This window comes from Octopus bimaculoides, chromosome 15 (genome assembly GCF_001194135.2).
Source record: "Octopus bimaculoides isolate UCB-OBI-ISO-001 chromosome 15, ASM119413v2, whole genome shotgun sequence".
Taxonomy (NCBI): Eukaryota; Metazoa; Mollusca; class Cephalopoda; order Octopoda; family Octopodidae; genus Octopus; species Octopus bimaculoides.
In genome coordinates this window covers 30,315,861-30,328,360 of record NC_068995.1, presented here as the reverse complement: position 1 = coordinate 30,328,360, position 12,500 = coordinate 30,315,861, and positions in this window count along the sequence as shown.

The window sequence follows — 12,500 nt, the reverse complement described above, 5'->3', positions numbered from 1 at the left end:
ATCAGGAATCTGTTAAATTTACCATTTCCAAAAACTTAAATGGAATCTTTATTCAGCTTATAGAATATTTGGTCTTATTTGGCAGTAAATACCGGTGGGACAGTTTCTATAGAAGAAATTCGAGCAGTTTTTCAATTGAAATACTGTCAACTGAATTTACTACCAGATAAAGGAGATAACGTTGGGTGTACCCATCCAAACAGTCTCGTACTCTCGAGATCGTGTACTCGACACTGAATTTTGTTTGCGGGCGGGCTGGAATCTTCTGCTCAGTTATTTGAAAATACTTTAGAACGGATACAACTTACCACTTCATACAGTGACAGCATATACGAGTTCTTTATCTTATAGTTCCAAGTTCAATTCATTCTGTAGGAAAATCTGCCTACATTAGAACAGACTCCAATCCGAATAAACTGTTATCAACAAGAACTAGAGATAAGGCAAAAGCCATATGGATAATTATCCATGAACCATCAAATGTATCAGAAATAATAGACTGAGCTTTTCACAAAAGCATTTCAAATGCAAGCTTCTCCACCTCCCCTTCTGTAGTTTCATATTTTGCCATTAATTCTTCTTGGACAGTTTGATAAAAACTAGGTATGTAAGATTGGCCTGATAAAATCTTTTTATACAAATAATGCTGTATATAGTCGGCCATAAAATCTCCACTCAACAAAGTTTGTTTTTCTATCTAGTTATGAGAAATAAATTACAAGAGAATCAAATTTCATGATTTATAATAATAAGAGATATCTGTTAGCTGGTTGCCAACCCTATAGAATTGAGGAAATTGCAAAATTAAAAGTTTATCATTCACATTACTGAGCTAGTTGTATTAGATTAAAAATATATTTCGCGACTTTATCTCTCTTTTTAAGAACTACAATTTCTACTACCTTCTTTTAGTAATGCGTTATTATATTTATATCATGTATTGCTATATTAGTTACTATACGAGGAATGACAGTCGTAGAAGCGTTAGAAGTGTTGGTCATTAGGCATCTCTAAAGATTCTCTCGCTTCTCGATATGCATTCCAAACAAAGCACTGCGTCGTAATCATTACAAATACAGTAACTCTATATTTTATCTACGTAACTGTAAATAGCGATTGTTGATAAAATTACATCTCGATACTGTGATATATATGGCAGAAGCAAGGTTTCAGTTACTTTTAGTGTTTAATTAAAATCATTTTGCATTAAGTGTCACTTTAGCGAGGCGTAACTTATACCAAAATGAATAAGTCAACGGGTGCAGGGTTGACTATTTTATACGAAAAGTATAAGAGTTAACGTTTATTTTCTACACCATTAATTGCTATTTAAACCCACTGAATATTTTAATTCTAAAACATATCAACTAAAGATGTTGCCGTTCAATCGTAAATATGTGGAATATCTTTAACTCAGACCTTATATTATTTTAAACTGTTAAGCTTTGATTTGTCTGATGTAACGTTTAGCAACAAAATAAATAAATAAATAAAAATAATAAAATAATAAAAATCCCCAAAACAACAACTTTGCTCAATTTTATGCTCTTATATTTGAAACTCCATGTTAGAAATAAAACATATAGTTTTTAGGTTTACGTAAAAATGCCTAAAATTGACACACGGATGAAAATTAATGCAATATTAGGAGCGATTAGTAGACATCTGGTGTGGGCACTACTTGCATAAAGCTCCATCAACTTTCCCCGATAAATAATGCATTTAACCAGAATGTTATTTACATTTTAAAAGTTAATTAATGTGTAAAATATTGAAGCGTTAAATAGGTGTCGGCCAACATTTCAACAGATTATAATTCAGCGATTAATCATTTACCATTAGTGAAACGGTAATATTGCTAGCTGACCACCTGCTAAATATGTAGAAGGCTAAACTCATCGACAAATACTTTCCTAAAAGCCTCTGACATGGAAAGGTTTCTTCATTTCCAAAGATGAAAGCTGCCTAACATAACAGCTCGTTCTAAAGAATAATTTTGTTCCACTAACTTCTTATAAAGCTGTTGTTTTTTTGTTTTCATTTCTTGTCTTTGCACAAGTTGAGTTAATGGGAATACTGTTACCAATTATTTTTGTTTTATTGGATTTTGTTTTCTGTATTAAAGACACCTGCTCGTAAAACAGATCTACATCTCTCTAAAGCTTTCATGATTAATACAGGAAATGACATAAATAAGTTCAGATTAGTAAATGTATTAATATATATGCTTTTGAAATTAAATTATACCTTTCTAGTGTTTTTTATTACAAAATAGGCACGTTCAGACATCGCAAGTCTTTATATGGCATGCATCCGTGTGTCTACGTATGTGTCAGAGTGTATGTGTCAGAGTGTTTTATAAAATTTCTCATTCACTCAACTAAATTTTCGATCGATAGTTCTTTTGATCATACAAATACCGTTTGTTACTCTCAATCGGTTAAAAAGAAATCCCTTTTCTCTCGAAAAATCGCAAATAAACAAACACGTAAAGAAGCGAACAAATTTATACATTTTCAATCATAAAATAATGTAAAATATAAGGGAAACGATAGATATAAATGTGATAAAGTGTAGAATAAGGGTCTTAATCGGTAGAATAATTAGGTATAAAGGGGTGTGAAGGTGGAATGAAAAGCGAAACGAGCAGCGAATGAACGTTGTTTAAATGTCAGTGATTCATATTAAAATGAAACTGGATTTCTTTCTAAATGTTTAACATTGCTAAAGGTAAAACATTCTATGGAGATCATTGAGGTTTTATTATTATTATTATTATTATTATTATTATTATCATTATTATTATTATTATTATTGTTGGTGTTGTTGTTGTTGTTGTTGTTCTTTATCGTCAAGACAAGACGCGCTATGAGCGCTCTGTGAGTTATTGACTTGTTTTCATTGTTATAAGTCTACTTTGGTTTACTTTATTGTCATATAGTGTGCCGTGTTTTGAGTAAAACCATAAGGGTCTGAGCAGAAGTTATTATCTGCCTTAAGGGACGAAATTTCCGAAACAAAGTAATTCTTTTCGAAATACTTATTTAAAATTTAACATGGTGTAGTCTTCCTCGCCAAACTGACAAGAGGGTGGTGGGAGATAGTTTTGAGGGTAAAATTGTCTTTCGCCGTCATCCCCTTCCCCCAGCTGATCTAACAAACGTGGAAAGAAGTAGTAGCAGCAGAATCAACAGCGTCAACAATAGCATCACCACCAACAACACCGACAAAAACATAAAAGGAAAAACAAACATGTGAAATCAACAGCAACAGTACCACCACCACCGACCAAAGCAACAACAGTCACGAACAAAAAGAAAAAAAACAGGAAAGAGAAAAGACAAATTCTTTACACATGACAAGTGCAAATCCAACCGAGCCGTCACCACTACCACCACTAACACCAGCGCAGTCGCTGAAAACCGCAAGAACCACAACTAAAGCGTTAACGGTTTCACACTTGTGGCGCGTCAAACACGTGAAGATGTAAAGCTTTCAATGGATGACTTAAAAGACGCAAGAAATAAGTTAAAAGAAATGGAAGAAGAGTTACTCTTAGCACCACTGAAGGTATTGTAGAGAAAGACGCTGAGAAAGACGATAATACATAAAACAAAAAGTCGTAAACTAGAACGGGGGACACAGCAACAAAAATTGAAAAGTATCTTGGACCAGTATGGAACACAAAAATATGTTGCAAAAGGAAAGTCATTTGGCGCTGTAGAGGTGAGATCTTCCACAGAGGAGGAGGCAAGGAAGCAGTCAATTCTAACTTTAAAAAAAGGAAGAACTAGCTCTGGTGCACACACATCTAGGCCATCGAGTGGCGAACATTAAAATTAGAGACATACCACCAGAAATAGACATCTGCTGGACACGGAGGACAAAACAAATATCCTACAGGTGCAGAAACTTCAAAAACAAAATTGGTCGGGGCAAGGCATGTAAATGTGGATGCAGTCTAGAAAATCCCGGACATTATACATTTACCAGATAGCACAAGCCATCACGTGGACGTTGAGGAGAGAAAGGGGAAAGGGAGATCCCCACTCTGGTCTAAAATCAGAAACAGAAGGGTTTATCATAGCAGCTCTGGATCAATGCCTACCTACAAGAAACTACCAGGCTAACATATTAAAGAACGGCAGTAGCCCAACATGTCGTGGATGACAACAGCAAAATGAAATCATTGATCATGTTGTCTCCTTGTACAGTCTTCTGGTGCCTACAGAGTATCTCAACAGGCATGATAGATCAGCACAATATATTCAGTGGATAATTTGTGAAACCCTGGACCTGTCCCGTGATAAAGACTTGTGGGAACACCTCCACTGCTTGAAAATGATCACATCTCACTGCTCTGGAACTTCACCATTCAAACTGACAGAAAGATAGATGCGAATAGGTTAGACATTATATTGAAGGACTTCAGACAAAAATCATACCTCTTCATTGACATGACTGTCCCAATTGACATAAATGTATCTGTGAAAACCTACCAAAAACTGAGCAAGTATAAAGATCCTGAAATAGAAATTGGCAAAGTGTGGAACCTCAAGACTAAAACAATACCTGTTGTCATAGGTGCCCAAGGAATGATAGCAAAAGGAGCTGATCCCTACCTAGCTCAGATACTAGGAAACCCCAAAATGATAGAAATTCAAAAGTTAGTGCTCATGGGAACTGTTCATATCCTACGTAAAATTCTGTCTATGTAATCTCAAATTTTAAAACAAACTCAAAATTTTCTTGTTTTCTTAAACATTCTCTAAAACAGTACTATGTGCAAAACCAAATATATGACACCCTAGGTATAACCCCAACATGAACTTCTAACTTGTTGCCTCCTGAGGTCTCTGGGTGAAACTTGGAGTCAACTTGTACAAAAACAAAGCAAAAGTCAAACATGTAATAATGATAATAAGGAAGCCGGGGATTAGTGTGTTGTGAAGGTTGTGTAAGAGAAGAGGAGAATAGCCTGACTTGGTATGTCAAGGGGAGTAAAGCAGAAATGATTGAAGCAGTGAAAATGCAGGGTAGCTTAAAAGTGAACGAAGCCGTAGATCCAATACAATTTAAGAAAGACCAGAGAGAGAGAGAGAGAGAGAGAGAGAGAGAGAGAGAGAGAGAGAGAGAGAGAGAGAGAGAGAAAGCAGATGAAGAAAATTTGACAAGACAAGAAAATGTACAGTCAGTTCTTGGAGATTGATTTGAATAGAACCTGGCAATGGCTGCAGAAAGGAAACTTGAAAGGGCCCACTGAGGCATTAGTGTGCAGCGCTCAAGAACAAGTTCTCAAGACAAACTACTCCAAATATCACATTGATAAAAGCACTGACTCGCCACAGTGTAGGATGTGCTCTGAGAAGGGAGAAAGTATACGCCATGTAGTTAGTGAGTGCTGTAAGCTCGCACAATGCTAATATAAAAGGAGACATGACAATGTGGCTAGATATGTGTACTGGCTGTTGTGCGGTAAAGCGAACCTCAAGAGATCGGAACAATGGTATGAACACAAACCAGAGAGAGAGTAATGGAAGACGAATATTACAAAATACTCTGAGATTCTAACATACAGTGCGACCAAGTCATTGAGGCGAGACGGCCAGATATCGTGATCATCCATTAAGGTGAAAAAGAAGTAAAGATAATAGACGTTGCAATACCATGTGATTCGAGGGTGAAATGTAAGGAAACCGAAAAGAGTGAGAAATACCAGCCACTGCGGGACGAGATAGGAAAGTTATGGGGCATGAGGAAAGTAATGGTGATACCAATGGTAATTGGAGCATTAGGAGCAGTTTCCAAAGGCTTTCAAAAACATATTAAGAATATTGGAGCTGCTGTAAGGCTCGAAGTGATCCAGAAGAGAGTATTGTTGGGTACAGTTCGCATTCTAAGGAAATTGTCTCTTAGAGTCACAGTAGAAAGCACTACTTGAAACCTTTGGTGATTTATTATTGCCTGCTTTCAAGTAAAGAACAACTGATAATTAAGAACTATCCAAAAGTTTTTTTAGAATAATAATAAAAGAAGGCATTGGCAGCAATGTGATGGCTACTTTTTATGTCACTGTTTTCTAGAAGTGAAATACAAAAGCAAACAAAACAAAGCTTAGTCATTTAATATCGTTTAAAAAATTTGGTTATTGTCTTCGATCGCAATAAAAATGCGAAAGGGATAGACAATAGCAACCATTAATGCAATCTATGTATAGATAAGTATTTAATAAAAAATCTTCGCAAACATGAAGTTATTTATATTTAAAGATATTCCTTTCCTTTATGTGTTTATTATAAATGTACGTCTCTCCCCGTCTCTCTCTCTCTCTCTCTCTCTCTCTCTCTCTCTCTCTCTCTCTCTCTCTCTCTCTCTCTCTCTCTCTCTCTCTCTCTCTCTCTCTCTCTGTCTGTCTGTCTCACACACACACACACACACACACACACACCTCGCTGTCGAGTAATAGAAACCGAGACACAGGCATGATTTCGATTATTACTTGAAAACATGTATTTACATATTTTATATTTGGAAGAAAAGAATAAAATAGACAAAATACTTTGTCTGAAATCACAGAACCTTGTATAAAGTCAAAATAAATGAGCGGTGTGTAACACAGTGCAAGAGGTGTTGTTTAGAAAAACCGAAATATTTCAATATTCGATCGAAGTTAATTCGAAGTCCCTTACACTGATAATGTGGAAAGCCCTAAACATCACAATATCTCCTTTCATTGCTCTTCCAGGAAACCTCTGCAAGAAGTTTACGAGATGAAGTCTCATTTGAAAGCGAATTGGCAATCACTCTCATCAGACTTTTTAAAATTCACGACCTAGTTTCGACTCGACGTCTAAATAATCGATAAGTCCCCAATGAACAGTTGACTGTTATGTTAGCGCACATCTTTCTCTGTACATATGAGACCCTGTTTCTGTGTAATTTATCAATCTCACAAAGCTAAATATCTTTCATATATTTCTCTCGTCTAAAAAAGGCAAGAACTCATTAAATATAGTTATTGTTTTATATACCATTAGAAATGTAAAATGATGGCTGAAATGTCTTGGATCATTAGGCCTGTTCAGTCAAGGTGTACCTAGGGCTAAATGACAATAATTTCCACAAGGAGGAAAATCTTAGTCTTTTCTCAAAAGAATTGATTGTATGTGCTCTGATCACACCGAGATATAATCAGATTCGTTTCAATTGCAACTATCTCATCTTTTGTCAGATATATTTAAGACGACATTATCTGAAATTTCTTTTTGTAAAACGATAGGGTGCTATTTGCGTGAAATATGGATACTGTTTCTGTCAGTGGAAACGACGTTGTCGATGGTAGTTTTTTTTAGCTGCAAGTCGCTTCTTATAGGTTTATCAGATGGTCTATAGGATGGGATAGTAATTATTCCATTTTGTATTCAGGAATAGCCAATCTAAAACCATACTATATAACATATGCCCACTTTTTTTAAACATGATAAGGAATAATATGGTGTAGATTTGACTGTTATATCAAGCAGATTGAATGATCACACGGATTTCTCTCGTTGACAGTATAACCGTTTGAGGGAAGTCTTCCATAACTTATGGAGATTTTCCTAAGAGGAATGCTGTAACAGGAAGCTATATTTTATGGATTCAGCCAATGACTCAACAACACCACTTTATATTCATCTAGTTGTCAATCTACATGATGATAATTTATTGAATAACGAACTAGATATAATGTACACCATATGAAGTTGTTAATAAACCCCAAACTCGATTGGTACTCTATTATAAAATTATAAACTGTTCTTAAATTATTACTTAACTTCGAAATATTTTATCATTATATTGAGTTTAACAATTTTCTTCAATTAATTACACGCAGAAACAATACTGTAATTGGATTTTGGACAAAATGTGAAATTAATTGCAACGACTTTGATTGCTATTGTTATTATGATCCGTAATGATATGATTCACACATGACTATTCTATATAATGATGGATGTACGTCACCTTATCGACTGAAGAATTAGTCTGGTGTCTATTTTCCACTCGCAGAGTGTGAAATAGAGACTACTAGAAAGAGATGTCAACCGTCTTAGATGGAAATAAAGATACTAACAGATACTTTAGGTGAAAGGAATCGACTGAATATAAAAACTGAATTGTAGATCTTACTCTGGAGGAAGAGACTGTTTCCATAGCCTCCGCGGCTTCTCCAAAGACCAGGGAATTGAGGATGTCACTGGTTAGAGAAAAATCGTAGGCTGAATAGACTTTTCAGACATCTAATGTTGTGATGAGGAAGGAGTAGGCAAGGTAGTCAATACGAAGGCTAGGGTGGGTTGTCACAATATGGGTGATGAGAAGCGAAGTAAGGAGAATTAGTTGAGTGGAACCCGAGTAGAAGTAGTTCGAGAACAACCTGCTATGAGGAATAGTGGCGACTGTAGTTGCAGTAGAAGAGCAAGAATAAGGGCACATAGTACGTCGATGGTCCAAAAATTGGAGTGTTGGTGATCATCTTCATGCCAGTCAGACGAGTGGCATTTGTGTCTGGTAAGATGCTGACTAGCGGAATCACTCTACAGAACAAATCCTATAATGTATAATAGCGGAGGACTGATTGGTAAAATGGCAGAAACCATGGAAAACCAGACAATGTTTTACTAAATAGAATTGGAAAGGTAGGAAAATCTGAAGCAGGCTTCTTTCAATGTAAGTAATTTTATTTTGTCGTTTAGGCAATAAATGAGCCCTAATCAAGTTGAGTTTTGATTAAAGGCATTGTTGCAATAATCTGATGGCTTTTGTTTCAGAAATACTTTATTTAAGAGTATATTATTATCCCAAATGTCATTCCTTTTGTAAGTCGGTAACGTATGATTTGAAGATGATTTGTTTCTTCAACCACCTAACCGACACTCAGAGAAATAATGTCGGCGACAAACTACGGATATACACTCAACTAAATACCTAATAATATAGAAATAGAGTTTTTGTAACTATGGGGAAGGCATGCGGTGGGCAGAAGAGCTTGATAGTCAATAATTTGGGGAAATAGAACAATGATCTGATTGTAGACAGCGAAAATCTTTGAGAGATAATAATAAAAATAATGATAATGATGATGATGATGATGATCATAATAATAATAATACTAATAATAATAATACTAATAATAATGACAATAATGATAATAATATCTCTTCATCTATTGCCACTCTGGAACTAATAAATTTGTTATTACTGTTGTTAAGATGGTAAGCTGGCAGAAGCGTTCAGGTGTTAGAAAAGATGCCTTGTGGCATTTCTTTCGGCTCTTTGCATTCCGAATTCAAAATCAGTCGAGGAATTGGAGGCAATTCTAGCAGATATGTGCAGGGAAATCTTCAATACAAGATGAAAAGCATATGGCGCTATATGCGTGGTCATCAAAACAGAAGACAAGACAAAGGCATAGGCTTAAATGGTACAAGACACACCTGCGCATAAACTAAAATAAATAAATCTGCAATATTTGAGAAGAAGAAACAAAATGGTTGCACAACGTCAGACTCGCTCTCTCATCCGAGCCTGCCTTGAGAAAACTACGCCATCCCTCATAAAAGATGAAATTGTCTTTTTTCCGTTAAACTACTGCTGCTGCTACTGCTGCTGCTACTGCTGCTGCTACTGCTGCTGCTACTGCTGCTGCTGCTGCTGCTACTACTACTACTACTACTACTACTATTACTACTACTACTACTACTACTACTACTACTACTACTAGCACCTATACATGATCACTCAACCAACTAAACATAGCAGACTGATCTCCCTCAAATTGCACGCTACCGTCTATGAAAAGACATCTTGAGTTAAATGGTTTGAGTTTCTTTGTACGTAGGAAGACGGCGAGTTGATCATTGTTGGAATAGCTTTGAACAAAGATCAACTCGATCAGCGAAAACAACAGCGAAAATAACAACTTCGCTAAAAACACGAGTTGACACTGAGACCTCTCTGTAATCATTCAACCTGAAGAAATAACATCAATTTTTTTCTCAAATCCTATTCTATCGTTTTAAGAAAGACAGACATTTTAGTTAAGAAATACTGTTTGGAAAATGCGTAGGGATGGTCACAGTTAAAACTTCATGCGGTCAGGGAATGACACGTTGGAAGATGCGTGTTCATATATCAAAAGAAGGGGTTCACATAGCTGGAATGTCTTTCATCAAAAGATTACTCAACTGAGGGTAACTAGGACCAATCACACTGTCTTTCAGCACATTCATTAATATTCAAACCATATGTTTTCCTTGCTGCATTTCTTTAAGTGAAGATCGATTTTCGTAACAAAGAAAATAAACTAAATCTACAGATTTACAACTCTGTGTTTTGCTCTGAATTCGTATGCTACACTCCTTCACATATTCACCTTTCAGTATCCACATAACAACAGCTACTTGTTTTCATCCAGATGCCTTTGTAATGTAAAGCAGCTGTAGTGTCACCAATGACATTGAACCTAGAACCCCGAGATACAGAAATAGCCAGCTGAATAATTCACTAGTGTTTCAAGAGGCACTACCATTTTAAATTAAGTTATCAGATTATTTCTCATTAGTCTTTTAGTGGCATAGATGAAATGATGTCGGCCTGGAATCAAAACTATACTAAGGACCTTGACATGGTACTTTTAAAATGAGTTTAAAGGAAAGGAAATCGAATATAAAATTTATTTTCCCACAAAGATAATACAATGTCGATGAAGATACATTAAATTCTATCATTATTTCCAGGAATTTATTCTTTACAGTACACAACTCGACACTAGCTTAATTGGAAGAATATCGATATTTTCCAATAGGCACCGATTCAAAGTTATAGGGAATGAATCAGTTGATGAAGTTGGTAAAAATAATCTATATTAATCTACTGCAGTCTATGTATGTAACGTTTAAACCTGCTCAATCTTAATTGTATAACGAAACCTGTTAAAAATACATTGAAGACAATTGACTGATAAACTATGGAACTAGATAGAAAATATATTCCATTGTAGACACATTTATATTAGAACTATTATTCGTAAGAAAATTGACTGAAAAAAAAATATTTTAAATTAATTGAATTAGAATTTCCAGCTCGGTGGATCAGCTTCTTTTCTTCGTTCACTCATGTCCAGCCAAATACACTTTTACTGATATAAAATATACATGCCGAAAAAGTGTACTAAGATTTGTTAAAGCCTCACCAATATACCGTAACAGAAGAATATTATTCATAGATTATGTATTCTATTTTGTTTCATGGTTAAGATTTATTACTTCTTGATGAAAAGATAAATATAATAGATAACAGCATTCGACACGAAAGAGATAACTAGTATAGAACAAATAATATAGCTTTTAAAGACCTTCTCACTTACAGTAATTAATTATGTGGATTTTGCATCATCTTAAAAATTAATCGGGCATGAAAAGTTTCAAAAGAAAGTATATATCTCATTGTTCTCTACAAACTTCCAGCAACCTTGTAATTTTCAAAATAAGCGTGGAATTTCAACGAATACTTCAAGTGCTTATTATTCTTTCACAGATTCCTGCAAATTGGCTGCTACTATGTTATTTTCTGGAAATAAACCAGGTCAAGGACCATATTTATCCGAAGCTTACGTCTATTCTATTACACTCGATAAAATATACACGAATCGATAGCAATTGTATTATTTGTATCAATTTACAGTTTGTTATCTCGCCAAACTTTGTACACTCAACACTATTCTACTTGTTTTTGTAGGCCATTAAAACTCTTCTAGTCTGCTTTCTTCAAGTAAATAACGTCGCTTATGCAGCTCTCTTATGTTTTATTTCTCTTTTATCTCTATAGGTCAAAATTATTGAGTCTGTTATATGGTATTTTAAACGCGTCTGAAAATGGTGACCTTTCTACTCTTTGTAATTATATTTTTGAGACATTTCGATCATTTCTAGATCAAACGTTTCATCACTAACGCTGTCCCTGGCCGAGTTACTTAGCTCTTTACAACCCTTTTTGATATACTTTTGCGTTGATCCTGGCGTACGCGTGTTCTGGTTGTTCGATCAGTGGGACCGTCCATTGACTTGTTATTACGTAGTAAGTATCCACGGACCCTTGTAATCTAAGTGCAATCTGCAGACTTAATCAGCATGACACTGTGTAACAAGAATGGCCCTTCTAATTACAGGTACATTTCAGTTAGTTTCCTTACAGAACATGTGTCTTCTTAAGACAATGTTAGAAAAGACTGCCCCATGTTCAGTGCAGTTGGATCCATCGCCAGTTTTGTCCATGCCCAGAGTAGTTACCTGATTTAGCGAACTTTGCTCTAAATATGTACAGTGGTGAAGTAGAGATCAGTGTTGCAGGTCGAGCCAGAGCTGCTGTGCTTAACTTCACCTTTCACTGTACTGCTTGGAGAGGGAGAGAGAGAGAGAGAGAGAGAGAGAGAGAGAGAGAGAGAGAGAGAGAGAGAG